Source organism: Corvus cornix, chromosome 7 (genome assembly GCF_000738735.6).
Source record: "Corvus cornix cornix isolate S_Up_H32 chromosome 7, ASM73873v5, whole genome shotgun sequence".
NCBI classification, from domain to species: Eukaryota; Metazoa; Chordata; class Aves; order Passeriformes; family Corvidae; genus Corvus; species Corvus cornix.
The window spans coordinates 25,220,567-25,234,266 of NC_046337.1; the positions used below are offsets into that span (position 1 = coordinate 25,220,567).

The following is a 13,700-nucleotide window of genomic DNA, read 5'->3' on the forward strand; positions in this document are numbered from 1 at the left end:
TATCCAGTTTCAAATCAAGAAGCATTTCAGAAGCAAACATTCCAAGATCAATTCCCAAAAAGAGGACAAGAGAGCTACACAGACAACTTTCAAAACTACTCATTGTTTGCAACTCAACTAGAGAACTGGAAGACTATATGAAGAAAAAAAAAAAGATTAATGTAACAACACAGCAGAAAAAGTGTGCCTCAAAGATGACAAGGACAGCATTTAATGCATAATATAATGCTTCCTCTGCGGCAGACCTAACTTCCTCTTTTAAAATAATGTCCTGTTCCTCAAGACACTATAAAAGCTCAGCAATACAGAGAGGGCACAAATCAATTTTTTACAGAATGCAAAGTCATGGATATTATTTCAGTGCTTATTTTGATCATCTTTGAAAAGTAATAGATCAGAATTAGTTAAAAACATATTTTCTAAATACAATCGATAAAATATATTGGCAGCACAGCGGCAATAAAAATATAAAAACTACGTAATTATCTATCTGTATGCCATTAAATACCAGGCTTCTGCATGCACAGCTAATGACAAAGTTTATCACTATTTACTAATGTTGAAATACAAGCCTCAAACCATACATTCAAACTAGTTCCACGTAGCTACACAGATGAGTTTTGATGCACACAGAGCCAGACTGCTGCTACCCTCCCCAGGGAAATGTTACTTATCACATTATGAATGTAAGCAGAACTTCAGAAATTACAGCAGAAATATTAAGTAAACTAAGAGCATCTATTACTGGATCTTCAATTACCCCACAGAGTTGTGTTCTTCAGTTTAATAAATGACTGCATCACAGTATTACAACTCTCCACAATGAGTCATGTCAGGCAAAATTTTAAGTTTTTTCAAAAAGTGAACTAATACTATAATATTTTAAATAGTTAACCATCTACATATTCCAAATTCTGCTAAAAAACCAAAACAATTTCATACCCTACATACTACCATTTTAAACAATGGCTACCACTATACTCCAAAAAGTTTGATAATTCACTATGAGTGTCTTGGAATAAACAGACATAATAAAAGGCACTGATTTATGACGCACAGTATCAAAATACAAAATATTTAGTCATGTTGCAAAAACAAGAAAAGCCCTACTTTTGAACATAAGTTAGTTCGATATTCTTGTCAATAATACTGCCTGAATCATGCTAAAATACCAACAGTTCATCGCAATCCAGCAGAAGTCATTTTAGGAATGAAGCAGCAGCTGCTGAATCTATCAGCAGGCTATGCCTTCTTAACTCTTATGGGCACATCGTAATACAGTGAAGGCATGCGCAGTTGTAAACCCAAATATTTAAGTCCACACTGGAAGGCAAAAAGAATGCAGACAACATGAGGCCAGCTGCAATTTTCACACTTTCATAAGAGAACAACTGATCCTTTATCTTGCTTTTCAACTCACTCTAAAATAGAAAAAAAGAAAAACATTTAGGCAGCTTTAACTAGAACAATGTACTATACAAGACACATCAACATACTGTAGCATTTTACCATGTTTCCTCAGATCATGTGTATAGAAATGTTGTTCTCAAATGCTACAGCCTGTCAAGAGTTCTGTTAAAGAGCACGCCAGATTAACCTTATGCCAGAAAGTTAATAATGAGCATAACTACAAAAAAAAAAAAAAAAATTCTGGTCTCCTACTTTCAGGTGATGCACATTCTAAACTGAAGGAAGACCATGTACCTTCAAGATCAGAAAAATAATGCAGGTGGAATTCAAGCTCACAAGGGGTTATATTAACCTATACAAAATGAAGTCACTAGATAAAGTCTTAGGAAGACATTGCTTTAAAGCACATTCTCCTGTTTTACAAATACAGTCCTATTTTATTACTGGTTAATGCATCTCTTAACACTTAATTGTAAAGAGACATGAAGTTGGCCCATGGTCACATTATACAGGACAAAATTTGTGTTGCTATTTTAAGAATTAGAAAGTATACACTTCACAAGAATTACTGGAAAACATTAATCATCAGGAGTAATAAATAATGAGGAATAATTTAAAAAGTGAAAGATAACATCATAACTTGCCTTGTGTACTGCACTCAAATCAGTTAGGCCATAAAGCAAGCAACAACAGGTTCAATTTAAACTCTTTCCATGACAAGGATAGCAAGATAGCGTGTACATTAAATCACAGTAATTTGTATCAAGTGAATGTTGTTCTCCTACACTATGTGTATTTTAAATCTAAAGGCCACACAAAGCTAATATACTTTAATGACCTAGAAAAATAATAGACACATAAAATCACTCCCTAAGCTTTCAGGCCTCACAGTCAGTCTGAGCTAACTTTCTTCATCATACCCGTAAATACATTAACTACCTGATCCTTCAGGAGAATGAAGATTGACACCTCTTTGCAAAAAGAGAGGCACCCAAGTAATCACAGTTCAAAAAGGAGACATCACTGACGTTGGAAGTGCATAGTCTGAAAATACTTTGTTTACTCTGTGCTGGACTTTCAACCTCACAATGCACGCCAGTCATTCCAGAAATATTCTTTTCCGGCTGATAAAAGATAATCTAAGATTCATTATAAAGTAGTAATAACTAATCCCAAGGGCCTTTTTTTATTTTAACTTGTGGGTTTTGAGAACCTTCTGAAGTTTTTGCACACATTCAAGCTAAACAGACATAAACAGTATCAAAACAAAGTTTCATTCAAGCTAATTACAAGGACAGTGCTTTTGGGGGGTTTGCCTTCTCTTATTTTTAACTAGAACATCTCTGATTTTCACTAACTGGGATAGGAAGCACAGAAGGTTAAGCTGTATACTGCACAATCAACTGGACAGCAGTTAACCCAGAGCATTTTTCATAAAGACACTTTAAAATGTTTCACTTTAACAACTGTGATGTGGATATGTGGGTCCTCTTGAAAATTTCACTCATTTCCCTACTGTTTCCATTTTCTGCTCTGCAAGCTGCCAGAAAGGAAGAAACACTCACATTTTTCTATGGGACCCTCCTCCTGCCATGTAATTGCTGAAAATGAGACTTCTCACTTTTGCTGTGCTTCTTAGAAAGTATCTCAGAGGTCTCTAATCCAGAACAACTGAACATTTCTTTATGAAAATAATTTTTTCCTTCTACGCTAGGCAGGAATTTATTTCTGGCAGTCACATCAATCTGACAAACAGCCTTTCAGTTTCACAGAACTGATCACACTAAGTAACTTATTAACAGACACAACAGAGTAGAGGTGAAATAGTGATCTTCTCTTACCCAGCTTCAGCTAGAACTGTTCTGACCTGTGACACGCTCACAGATGGATAAAGTTTCAGCAAGTATTACTGCTTTGCAAGGTTACTAGTGACTGAAAACTACTGACTTCCCTCCTCCACCCCTAAACAAAATGCCCCCATTTAATAGACAGAAGAACTATCAGACACAACTACTGTTGACTAAACTCCAGAGTACCAGAAATGTGCACTGATACACACAACTTGCAGAACACTTTTCCAAGAACAGTGTGCAATCACCCGTGTTTCTGTCAAAGCCACTCAGACCCACTCCTTCAAGTAAAAGGTCATTCTCTTGAGTCACGCATTAAAGATCTAAGTGACAACTTCCTTGGAGAACAGAGGTCTGTATGTCATTTTTATTTAAAGGCTTAGAACAACCTAAAATGAGTTTTTCATCAGGGGAGGTTTTTTTAAAATGCATTATAAACCACATTTGTGCTAAGTCTTTAGTCACCTGTGAAGAAGAATGATTACTGACACCTTGAAAGTCCAAACTAGCATTGGTGTATTAAAACAGATTCTAACAATGGTTAATTCAATTTTAAGTAGTGAAACAAGTTCACAGTGATCTTTCTAGCAAGGAGAAGAGCAAGAAGCAAAATTACTAAGGTAAGGACAAGTAAGTGTTTAGCATATTTGTTTGAGGTTTTGTGCGTGTTTTTCTTACATCTAGACTCCAATGACCTTTATATACAGAAAATCAACTCAAGCATGGTTTAGTGGTGGACTTGGCAGCGCTAGGCTAATGGTTGAACTCGATCTTAAAAGTCTTCTCCAACCTAAATGATTCTATGATTCTATAAATAAAGACAGCTTGGAATGCTTGGCTTCTGGCATAGAATCAATATTCCTATGGCCTCATCACCATACAGGCATGAACCAGGCAAGTCAGGATGAAATCAAGAACAGCCCCTACACAGGTGAGAAACTGCTCAGGAACAGCCAGCAGTGCGGTATCAAAGACTGAGGCTTTAAGTCCAGACACAGTCCATAAGTACTGTACTTCCCACAGAACAATTGTGAGAAATTTCCCTGGGCAGTGAACACTGTCCTTGCTTCTGCAGGCAGCTAGAGTAGATATTGCATTTATTTTACACAGGGTCTCAGAGTTAACACAAATTTAAGAACTTAGGATCTCATCTTCATTTACTCTCCAGCAACAATATGAGAAAACATGAGGGAACACTCTCATAGTCATAATGAAATGGTTTCATATTTGTTAGAGTACTTCTTACCTAATTCAATACTTCTTGTTCTAAATTATAAAAGAGTAACAAGCAATGAGCTCAGAGACAAAGTAAAGAAAAAATCCCATGGGATTAAAATTAAGGCAATTAGTATGCAAACACAGTATTTCTGCAAAGCTAATAAGCTTCCCATGCCAATTTCACCTCTGGAACATCATCATTAGGTGGCAAAAATCAGTCTTGTACCTAAGATGTTTGAAAGTATGTTTTCCATGCTGAGCTAGAATCCATCCCCGTTTTATAAAGCAGCTTGTCTAAATATGTACAGATAACATTATCATCTAGATATGAAAATGAAATTATTTACAAAATCACAGGGCAAAGTATTTCCTGCAACAAATTCTGAAAGTCTTTTCATGCTCCTAAGATGCAAACAGCAGCCTAGAAAGGAGTTTGTCCTTATTTTTTAAAATGCCTTTACATCCCAGAAGTAAAAGAATCTTAAATTCTGCAAAACAGTACATGATCTAGGAAGATGTATAGAAGGATGTAGCTTCTCTTCTTCTTTCAGCAGCCCCCAACACATCACCTCTTCAATTTTATCAATTTGGCACACTGTGGATTATGCTGTTAACTGGATCACAGAATTTATATGGATTTAATCTTGCCCATCTCTGCTTTTTTTATGACTATTTTTAATGTGCAATAGTCTAGTGATTTCTAAAGCTATCTAAGGATAATTCTGTCAGGAAAGTGTAAGGGGGGAAAAAAAGTTCTCCAGGCTCCACTTTTACTAATACTATCCCTTTAGGGGACCCTACAAGGAAAAAAAAAAGCCCACTGAGTAGAACATAGAGTTCTTGAGACTGGGTCAGCACTGTCAGAGATGCAAACACAGACTATTCCAGGCCTAGCAAACACATCTGTACAGAGATTAGAGACTGAACAAGTATTTAAACAACACATGGGGAACTCTACTTCCTTCAGAGAACCTGCACATTTGTTTTGCTGATGCTATCTTCGATACCAACTCAGTCTGCGGTGACATCACATCTTTTTCACTACTGGTATATCACAAGGATCGATTCAGCAACTTCACAGTTAAACATAAAAGTACCACTACAAATCTACACAACCTTTGACAGAGAGAAAAATCTGTCGAACATAGTTTCAATATACTTTCCCAGTGATTAAACCAATCAAATCAGCATTTTAGACAGAATATTTCACCATAATAATAGACATTAAAGAAATCCACAGACATCAAAAGAGCACTAGGGCTTTTTTCATCACTGGTTGAAACAATACAGGGCAAAACTGTCTTAGCATAATCTCTAAATTCTAAGAAGAATAAAATTCCACATTCACAAAACCCCCCACATTATGAACTCTGTGTTGCAAAGTTAGCATTTTTCACACTATGCAGTAATTCACTCAACACTTACTTTTGCACTTAGCAGGCAATTTTATTACATATATTGAAGGAATTTAACTGCAAAGGTGGTATCAGAGTAAGAATTCAACCATTTGAGATGGGACTGTTTTATCATCAATGCTTGATACATACTATTATTATATATAGTATTATATATACATACTATTATTATATATACTATTATTACTATAATACTACATATTATTTGCACTTCTAACACTTTTCAATGATACAGCCTTTAAAATACAATTTTACAAGCAGATAATGCAAATTTGCCAATTACAGTTTCGGTAAGGTTTGCAATTAAGTCTTTTGGACACTTCTGAAAACATTTTTCCTTTTACCATGACCAAATGGATTTCAGAAAATGAAGTATAATTTTGCACAGAGTAATCCTTGACGAGTTTACAGTAACTTCCTTGAAGAACCAGCAGAATTTTTCACAAATCACTGATACACAACTGTACAACAGCAGAACTAGACACTACTTGCCCAACAACAATTTTAGTTTGGGCGAGCAATTTTACTAGGAGTCTATAAAAAAGTTCTAACATTGAGACTATGATCACATAGAATAAACTACCTTTTCTGTGCTACAGGTGGCAGTTCTTAAGGCAGAAAAGTGGGAACATGATGCCAGAATTTGCATCAAGATGAAATCTACCCATGTATCATGCAACAAGCTCTACTTGGAGCTTTTCTTTCGGGAGAAAACTGTTCCCTCCTACTGAAGAGCCACGAAGGCAACACTTAAAGTAACCACAAGAAGTAACTTATTGCACATCTTGACTGTAAGCACAGAACAGTTCCACTTTTTTAAAAATTTACTTTAACCCAGTATTGAGGACAAAAAGACACCAAGAATAGTACAGGTCCTACCAACTGCTAAGTCTTTGGGAAAAGGGAAGGACAATGAGACAATCACAGCAATGGCAGCAGCAAAGGACCCTATGCCAGCAGTGGGCAGAGGGCTCTCACTATCACATGAACAGAGGTTTCTGCCAGGCCCCCTACTACTGCTCCCAAAGCTTTCTGAAGGGTGAAGTTATCAGAGAGGATGAAAGATGCCAATGAGCTTCCCTCCAGCCCCTTTCTGAATGTGTGTTTCAGACAGCATGTTTTTCCACTTCAGATCTACATTAGAGAAAAATGATATTTCTATATCATTTCTATATTTATATTTAATTCTATATTTAACTTCTCCAAGACTTTTTTTAGATCAAAGTGCAATACTGACACAAGTAATAAAACTTAGCAGTCACAAAACTGGAGAATGATGTCACTTCTTGCTCCTATTTCTTTCTAATCCTGATCTGCTAGAAATCAGCTATTCTGATGTAATTAAACAGCAGGAAACAGTAAGGTGTTTGTATATGAACACAACTTGGCATTCTAAACACTTAAGTTGACAGAATACTGACACCCTCACATGACCATTTCATCAGATGCCAAATACAGTAATTAGAACAATACAATGTTAACATTGCAACAAGGGATGATAATTCCGATAATTTTCACAGAAAATGAGAACAATCCATATTCAGTTTATCATTTCCACTATGCAAGATCAGTGCATTTTTACCAGCAACCTGAGTTCTTGAACATTACAGTATTGACTTAAGTAAATATAAGAGTTCTACTACTGCGGATAGCAATTCCCTCACCAGACTCACTGTAATATTTTTGTATAAGAACTTTCACCTTATACACTGCTCTCTTGAAAAGACCAGAGGCAATGAAGATTCAGTCACCTTTTTGATAACATTTGTTTAAATTATTTTGATGAATTTTTGAGATTAGAAATTCAGTAACGGGTAAAAATTATATTCTGTGACTGTTCTTACATCATCCCTGGAATTCCTTCCCCACCCCCAGGCCTGTCTCCCCTCTCCTCCCCTCCTAAAATCCAACTAACTCACTAAGATGTAAGAAGGCAACAAATTATTTTCCTAATATTTAACGTTAGGACAGTTTCAAATTCTCATGTACGTCATCTTTCTCCATACAATTCCTGACAAGTACAGTGACAGCTCACAGAACAAGACATTTCAAGAGCTCTCTTCATTAACAGATGGATTTTAAAAAACAAGTTCAACAAACAATCTATTTAACACCTTACACAAAACACTTCCGCTAAAGCTGGATACAGCAAGTAACTAAAACTCCTACTTGGAACAAAATACAGAAGTGACTTTAATTCATTAAGATGTCAGAAAATATCAGTCAATATATCTGGATCAAGTTGCATAAAAATATTCTGCAGATACTTTTCTTAGTCTTTATATAATTTTCCTATATGAATGATTATAACCTGTTATAATGATTATTTATCACTATTGAATTTTAGTTCTTTCTCCCAGGGACTGATATGTTTAATTGTATAGTTATTACTAATTTCTCGTATTAACATATAAAAATAATAGGCCATTTTAAATGAACACTTTTTTAAAGTGATGAAGATACTTGCAGATTAACAAGAGAAACTTAAAATCCCTTGCTAATGTGAAGATCAACTATAACAGGCAATTACAGAGCAAGTTTCTTTACTGGCATTCCCTAACCTTGTAGACATTCCTTAAGGTAGAAAACATTCCATGTATGTACTCACTCAAAATCTGTGACAGCCAACTACCAAAGATATTTTTTGAATTCTTAAAGAGAACTTACCCATTATATCAACTTTTGTTTCATAATTTATGTCTTCTTAAACAAAATTAACCCCCACATAGAAATGGGTTAAACCTGACTACTCAGCAGTCTGCTGTCATTTCAACGTATTATTAACCCTTAGCAATAAAACAGATCTGGATCACACCTTTTTATAAGGCTTGTTCATCTGACATTGCCTGATTTAGCTGTAAATCAACACATTTTCTTCTAGCAATTGCAGAGGAAGGGTGTGAAACATGACAAAATGGCTTATTAGTGGGGCCAGAAACAGAAATGGGACATTTCTGGCTTCGATAATTGTTTGCAACAAGTTCTAGATTTAATCAGCGGGGTCCTCAGTATGAACAGATGTTAATAGGAAGTTGTGAAGTACATTATTTCAGTTCTACTTGAAAATTCCATAATAAAACCATTGTTTAACATAACAGAAAAGGCGGAGTGTGATTATTTTGCAACCTTTGGCTTTATTTGTTACATGAGTGATTTGGATTTTTCTTCTATTAAGGTGATGTAAATTACTTAATGGCTGGGATCTTCAGTACCATTCTTCCTAGTATTTGCCTAACTGGCTTAGTCACTCAGATTTAACTCTGTCCCAGTTTGATAGGTTTTTACTTCCCCCTCCAGTGGCTGAAAACCATTTGAAGAAGGAAGGCAAATATGACCAGTAAAAATGAGACTAACACAGGATAAGGATCTTCAATTTAAAGCACAAAGAATTAACTATTTCTAGCTAGAAAAGCCAGTTGATTCTATTGAAAACCTTAATGCTGACGGAATAGATAAAGGACCAAATTCAAACAAAGAAGCAACAGCTAAAAAAGGTTAAGTGGTTTGGGGGAAACAAGGCAATACCCATATATTCTGATAGCCAGAAGACTGAGACACCCTTTTGAAAAATAAAGCCTCTTAAAATCAACCACAGTGAACCATTACCTACAAAAGGCATCACAGCCTTTGCAGTTTCACACAATACTTTAAACCAACAGGTGTTCTCTGCACCAAGGCTTACTTTACTGAGAAAGGAACAGGCTGCAACACACCAGAAGCTGACAGCAGTTTGTGTCAATACACTATTCCATTGTAAAAAAAGTATTTTAAATTCAAACGTGAAGGCAATAGTCTCCAGATACTACGCAAGGAAGGCAGATTAAAGATGCAAAATTTGCCAGTGTTCTCTTTCACATTATTTTTCACACTCTTTCAAGAGATTAACAGCTGGTACACTACACTGCTTTCCTGAACTGTGGTTTATCTCTTATTAATATTTTTCTCACTGTCACCACATGCTGAGTCAGAGAAGCAGTGGTAGAAGGATGCTTCATTGCATATCATCTGAGTATAAAAACGAAGCCATTTTAAGGAAATATCTATCTGACAATCAAAATTGTACAAGGACAATAAACAAATTCCTTAGTGATACTTACCTTTCTGTTGCATGAAAGCAAAAAGTTTCTGTAACATGGATTTTCGTACGGTAATTTGACTATCACCCAGTGATATGAAAAATCACACACCAACCTAGGTGCAGAAAAACAGTTCTGTGTTCCACTATCCACCACACCCAACCAAGAATGGTATTAGTGTACTAAACAGGGATGTGTCTAGATTTTTATACAACTTATATGGAAAGTATTCCCTAGATTATGACCTATACTTTTGTTCTTCAAGATGATTTATCAAGTAATTTTCCCATTCCTCTATTTTAACAGGAAACTTCTCAGTGGAGAAAAGCTGATTAAAGACAATAAAATTGGAAGAGTGGTTGTTTCAGACATATTGTTTCCATAAACACCTAGAATTCATCAATTAATTTTTCTGCTCTAAGGTAATGTATCCATGTCTGGAGGGCACTGGGGGAACAGACAAAAACGGGCAATTTCTTCAGAATGGATTGGGTGTGATTCTACAACCTCACAAAACATTCATCTATCACATGAATGGTAAAGATATTAGACGTATGAAATAGTTTACATTTGCCAAATGGAGTGTACCTGTAATCCACCAGTAAAAAATAAATTGTACTACACAGACCGCTGTTCATCCCCTTCTAAACACCTACAGCCCAGTAAAATATACAATACTAGTAAAAATGATAAAATGCAGAGACAGTGTCCAAACACGCAGGTGATTGTTTTCCGCCCCACAAGATAACAAATTCAAAAAAACCCAAAATCTTCCAAAATGAACAGGTAAGTCACTGGCTTCTTAAGACAACCAGCTTTAGTGCAGGAGAAAAAGAAGTATAGCCATATGAATTTTACAAGGTCACGTGACACTCCTGTATACAGACACTCCTCCTTTCCCTCCCACCATCAATGATTTTCCCCATGCAGAAAAGATAATATACCACTCTCCCAGTTTCATGAAAACCAACGCACGCATCAAGCTTGCTTGGGAGGCTCTTCGCAAACTAACCTGCTTTCAGTAAGTCATATGGCTAAAAAGCTTAAAAGATTTCAGGTTTGGGGATTTGGTGTTTGGTTTTTAACCCATCACTCCCTCTCGCACCAGGAACGAGGATTTGCGCGGTTTTTTCCGCGGGCAGCAGCGCGCTCCTCGGCGATGCCTGCGCCGGGGACCCGACTGCCTGCGGCTGCACAGGGTGGAGACTCACCCAGGCTGACATTGTCTGGATGCCACACACTACATCCCTCGCGCATCCCCAGCTCACTTCCCAGCCTCTTCCGAGGCATGTCTCTCATTCGGGGAAAACCCGGGGGGCACACACACACAAGAAGCCTCCACCACTCACGAGCACAGCACAGCCTCTCTGGAAAAAAACACCCGATCGTGTCTGGGGCGTGGAGGGGCGCAGGACACAAGCGTGGGCCAGTAAATACGCGCCCCTCCCGCACCCCTTCGCTCCAGTGCTCCCGCCCAGCCCCGGCGGTGCCTCGGGGGCCGAGGGGAAGCGGCAGGAAACGCCGCCCGCCGGCTCTGCCACCGCCGCCCCCCAGAAAAGAGCGACACGAAGGCGGCTCCGCCACTCACCTCGCCCCGGCTCCGGGGGAGCCCCGGCGGGCAGCGGCGACGCCCCACAGAACAGAGGGAAGAGGCACCGGGTTCGCTCCCGCTCGCTGCCGGCGGCGGCAGCCGGGTCCGCTCCGCCCGCAGACCCCCTCGGCGGCGGCGGCGGCGGCGGCTGCTGCTGCTGCTGCTGCTGCTGCTGCTGCTCCTCCTGCCGCCACTAATGGTGGCCGCTGATACCGGTTCCTTTCGCCGCTCCCTTCCTTTCCCGTTCCTTGTTTCCGCCGAGCGCGGAACCGCCTCCGCCCGGCGGCCGAGGCGCGTCCCTGCCCGGCAGCGGAGACGCCGCTCCCCACACGCCGCTGCCGCCCCAGCACGGCCGCCGCTCCGGGCTCCCCCCGCCGCTCACTTCCGGCGCGCGGGCCGCGCCTCGCCCCGCCCTGCCGGGACCGGCGCCAGCCACGGGGGGCGGCGACGGCCCCGCAGCGCCGGGGCGGCCGTTGGGCGCGCGGGCGCCCGTTGGGCGCGCGGGGGGCCGTTGGGCGCGCGGGGGGCGGCCGGCGCGCGCGGAGCCGATCGATCCCCGCGGAGCCGATCCGCTGGTGCCGATCCTGACGGAGCCGATCGATTCCTATGGTGCCGATGCCCCGGTGCCGATCGATCCCTGCGGTGCCGATCGATCCCTGCGGTGCCGCTGAGCGGGTCCGCCCGCGCCGGGCGGTGGCCAGCGCGCTCTCGGCGGGCGCTGCCCGCGCCCCAGGCAGCCTGGGGCTGCCGTTCGTCGGCAGGTAAAGGCGCTGGGGGACGTTCCTCGTTCCGATCACCGAAGGTTTCTGTCGTCAGCAAATTACCAAACCCTACCGAAATCCTCGATCGTGTGTCCCGCTTACCCTCGGCCAGCCCCAGACCGCGCCGCCTCGGCTACGCTCTGCCCCGGCGGAGAGTTTGCCCCCGTTTTTCATCCTACCACAGCTTCAGGGCCGAGATCACAATTTTAAAGTTATTTACAAAATGGATAAACGCATCGCTTGCTACTGCAAGTAGTGCTATAGGAGAGGAGATTCGCTTAAATACAGTTTATTGCCTGGGCTCGAAGCTACAGCGCAGGAGAGGTGGCATCCACGCTGCCTTCCGCCGGGAACGTGCTTCTCCTCTGTGCTGCAAGCGCTGTCTATTGTAACAGAGCACAGGCATGTTGTACATCAGCTTTTATCTGTCAGTATTTGACAGGGAGAAAACTTCAGTCAGTTAAAGCACAGTATTTTCCGTAAATGTGAACAATTATGCAAAATGATGCTTGTTGTTTTACTACTGTAAGTACTAATTTACCAATGAGATTACAAGCTAGGTCAACAGCAACATGAAGAGCTGTTTAAAATACAAGCTAGTACATGGAGAAAATTGTTTTCGTGTGTACATACAAGTAAGTAATTTGAAAAACGAAGTTCATCCATATAATTCTCACATATTTAGCAAAGAATTTTTGCTATATAAATTCACTTTAACATGTAATCACTTCTGGACAACATAATAAAATGTTGCCAATTAACAACATCCCAGACAAGCTGAGATCAAAGTTATGGATGCAGAAATATATAAATTATCAATATGGAATAAAAATACATGTATTCATCACCAAGAGACAACAGTAGTCTTCTGGAGTTGCAAATAAAATATTTTTAACCCATCCATTCCAAATACTACACGGCTTCATAGTTTGTGAAGTTCCACAATTAAGAGGTGTCTGGGCTCACATTATTTAATAAAAGTGATAAGTACTTCAGTTTTCAATGCTGTTCTGCACTTGCTGCATATCAGCAGTGAGAGTGAGCTGGCAGAGACCATGAATCTGATGTTATCAGCAGGTTTAGACTTCATCTGCAGGTTGTATTAATCCCACCACACTTTCCTACTGATCCTCCGTGATCCTGAAGGGATTAGAATGACAACATCTCTCCCAGAAGCAGACTTGAGGGGGCTGGAGGAAACACAGGGAGTGCAAGTGCCCAGGCAATGCAAGGAGCAACTTGGGTGTGCCATGGCCAGGTTCCTTATGGCAGCTCCATGGCAGCTGACCCAGCACAGAAGTGCTGCCAAGTCACGTTCTCCACCACTGCAGCTCAGGAACTGCACGGCCATGAAGTGTGCAAAGCTTCATATCCTCAGC

The 13,700-nt window shown here is 40.2% G+C and overlaps 1 protein-coding gene across 1 annotated transcript in view; it reads right to left on the bottom strand.

Annotated features, from left to right (window-relative positions):
- The window catches only part of RAPH1 (Ras association (RalGDS/AF-6) and pleckstrin homology domains 1), a 92,078-nt gene extending 80,153 nt beyond the window's left edge, over nt 1–11,925 (bottom strand). The window contains 1 exon segment of the mRNA XM_039554990.1: nt 11,558–11,925. The gene's annotated coding sequence lies outside the window, so the exon portion shown is untranslated.
- Nucleotides 11,926–13,700: the final 1,775 nt, after the last annotated feature.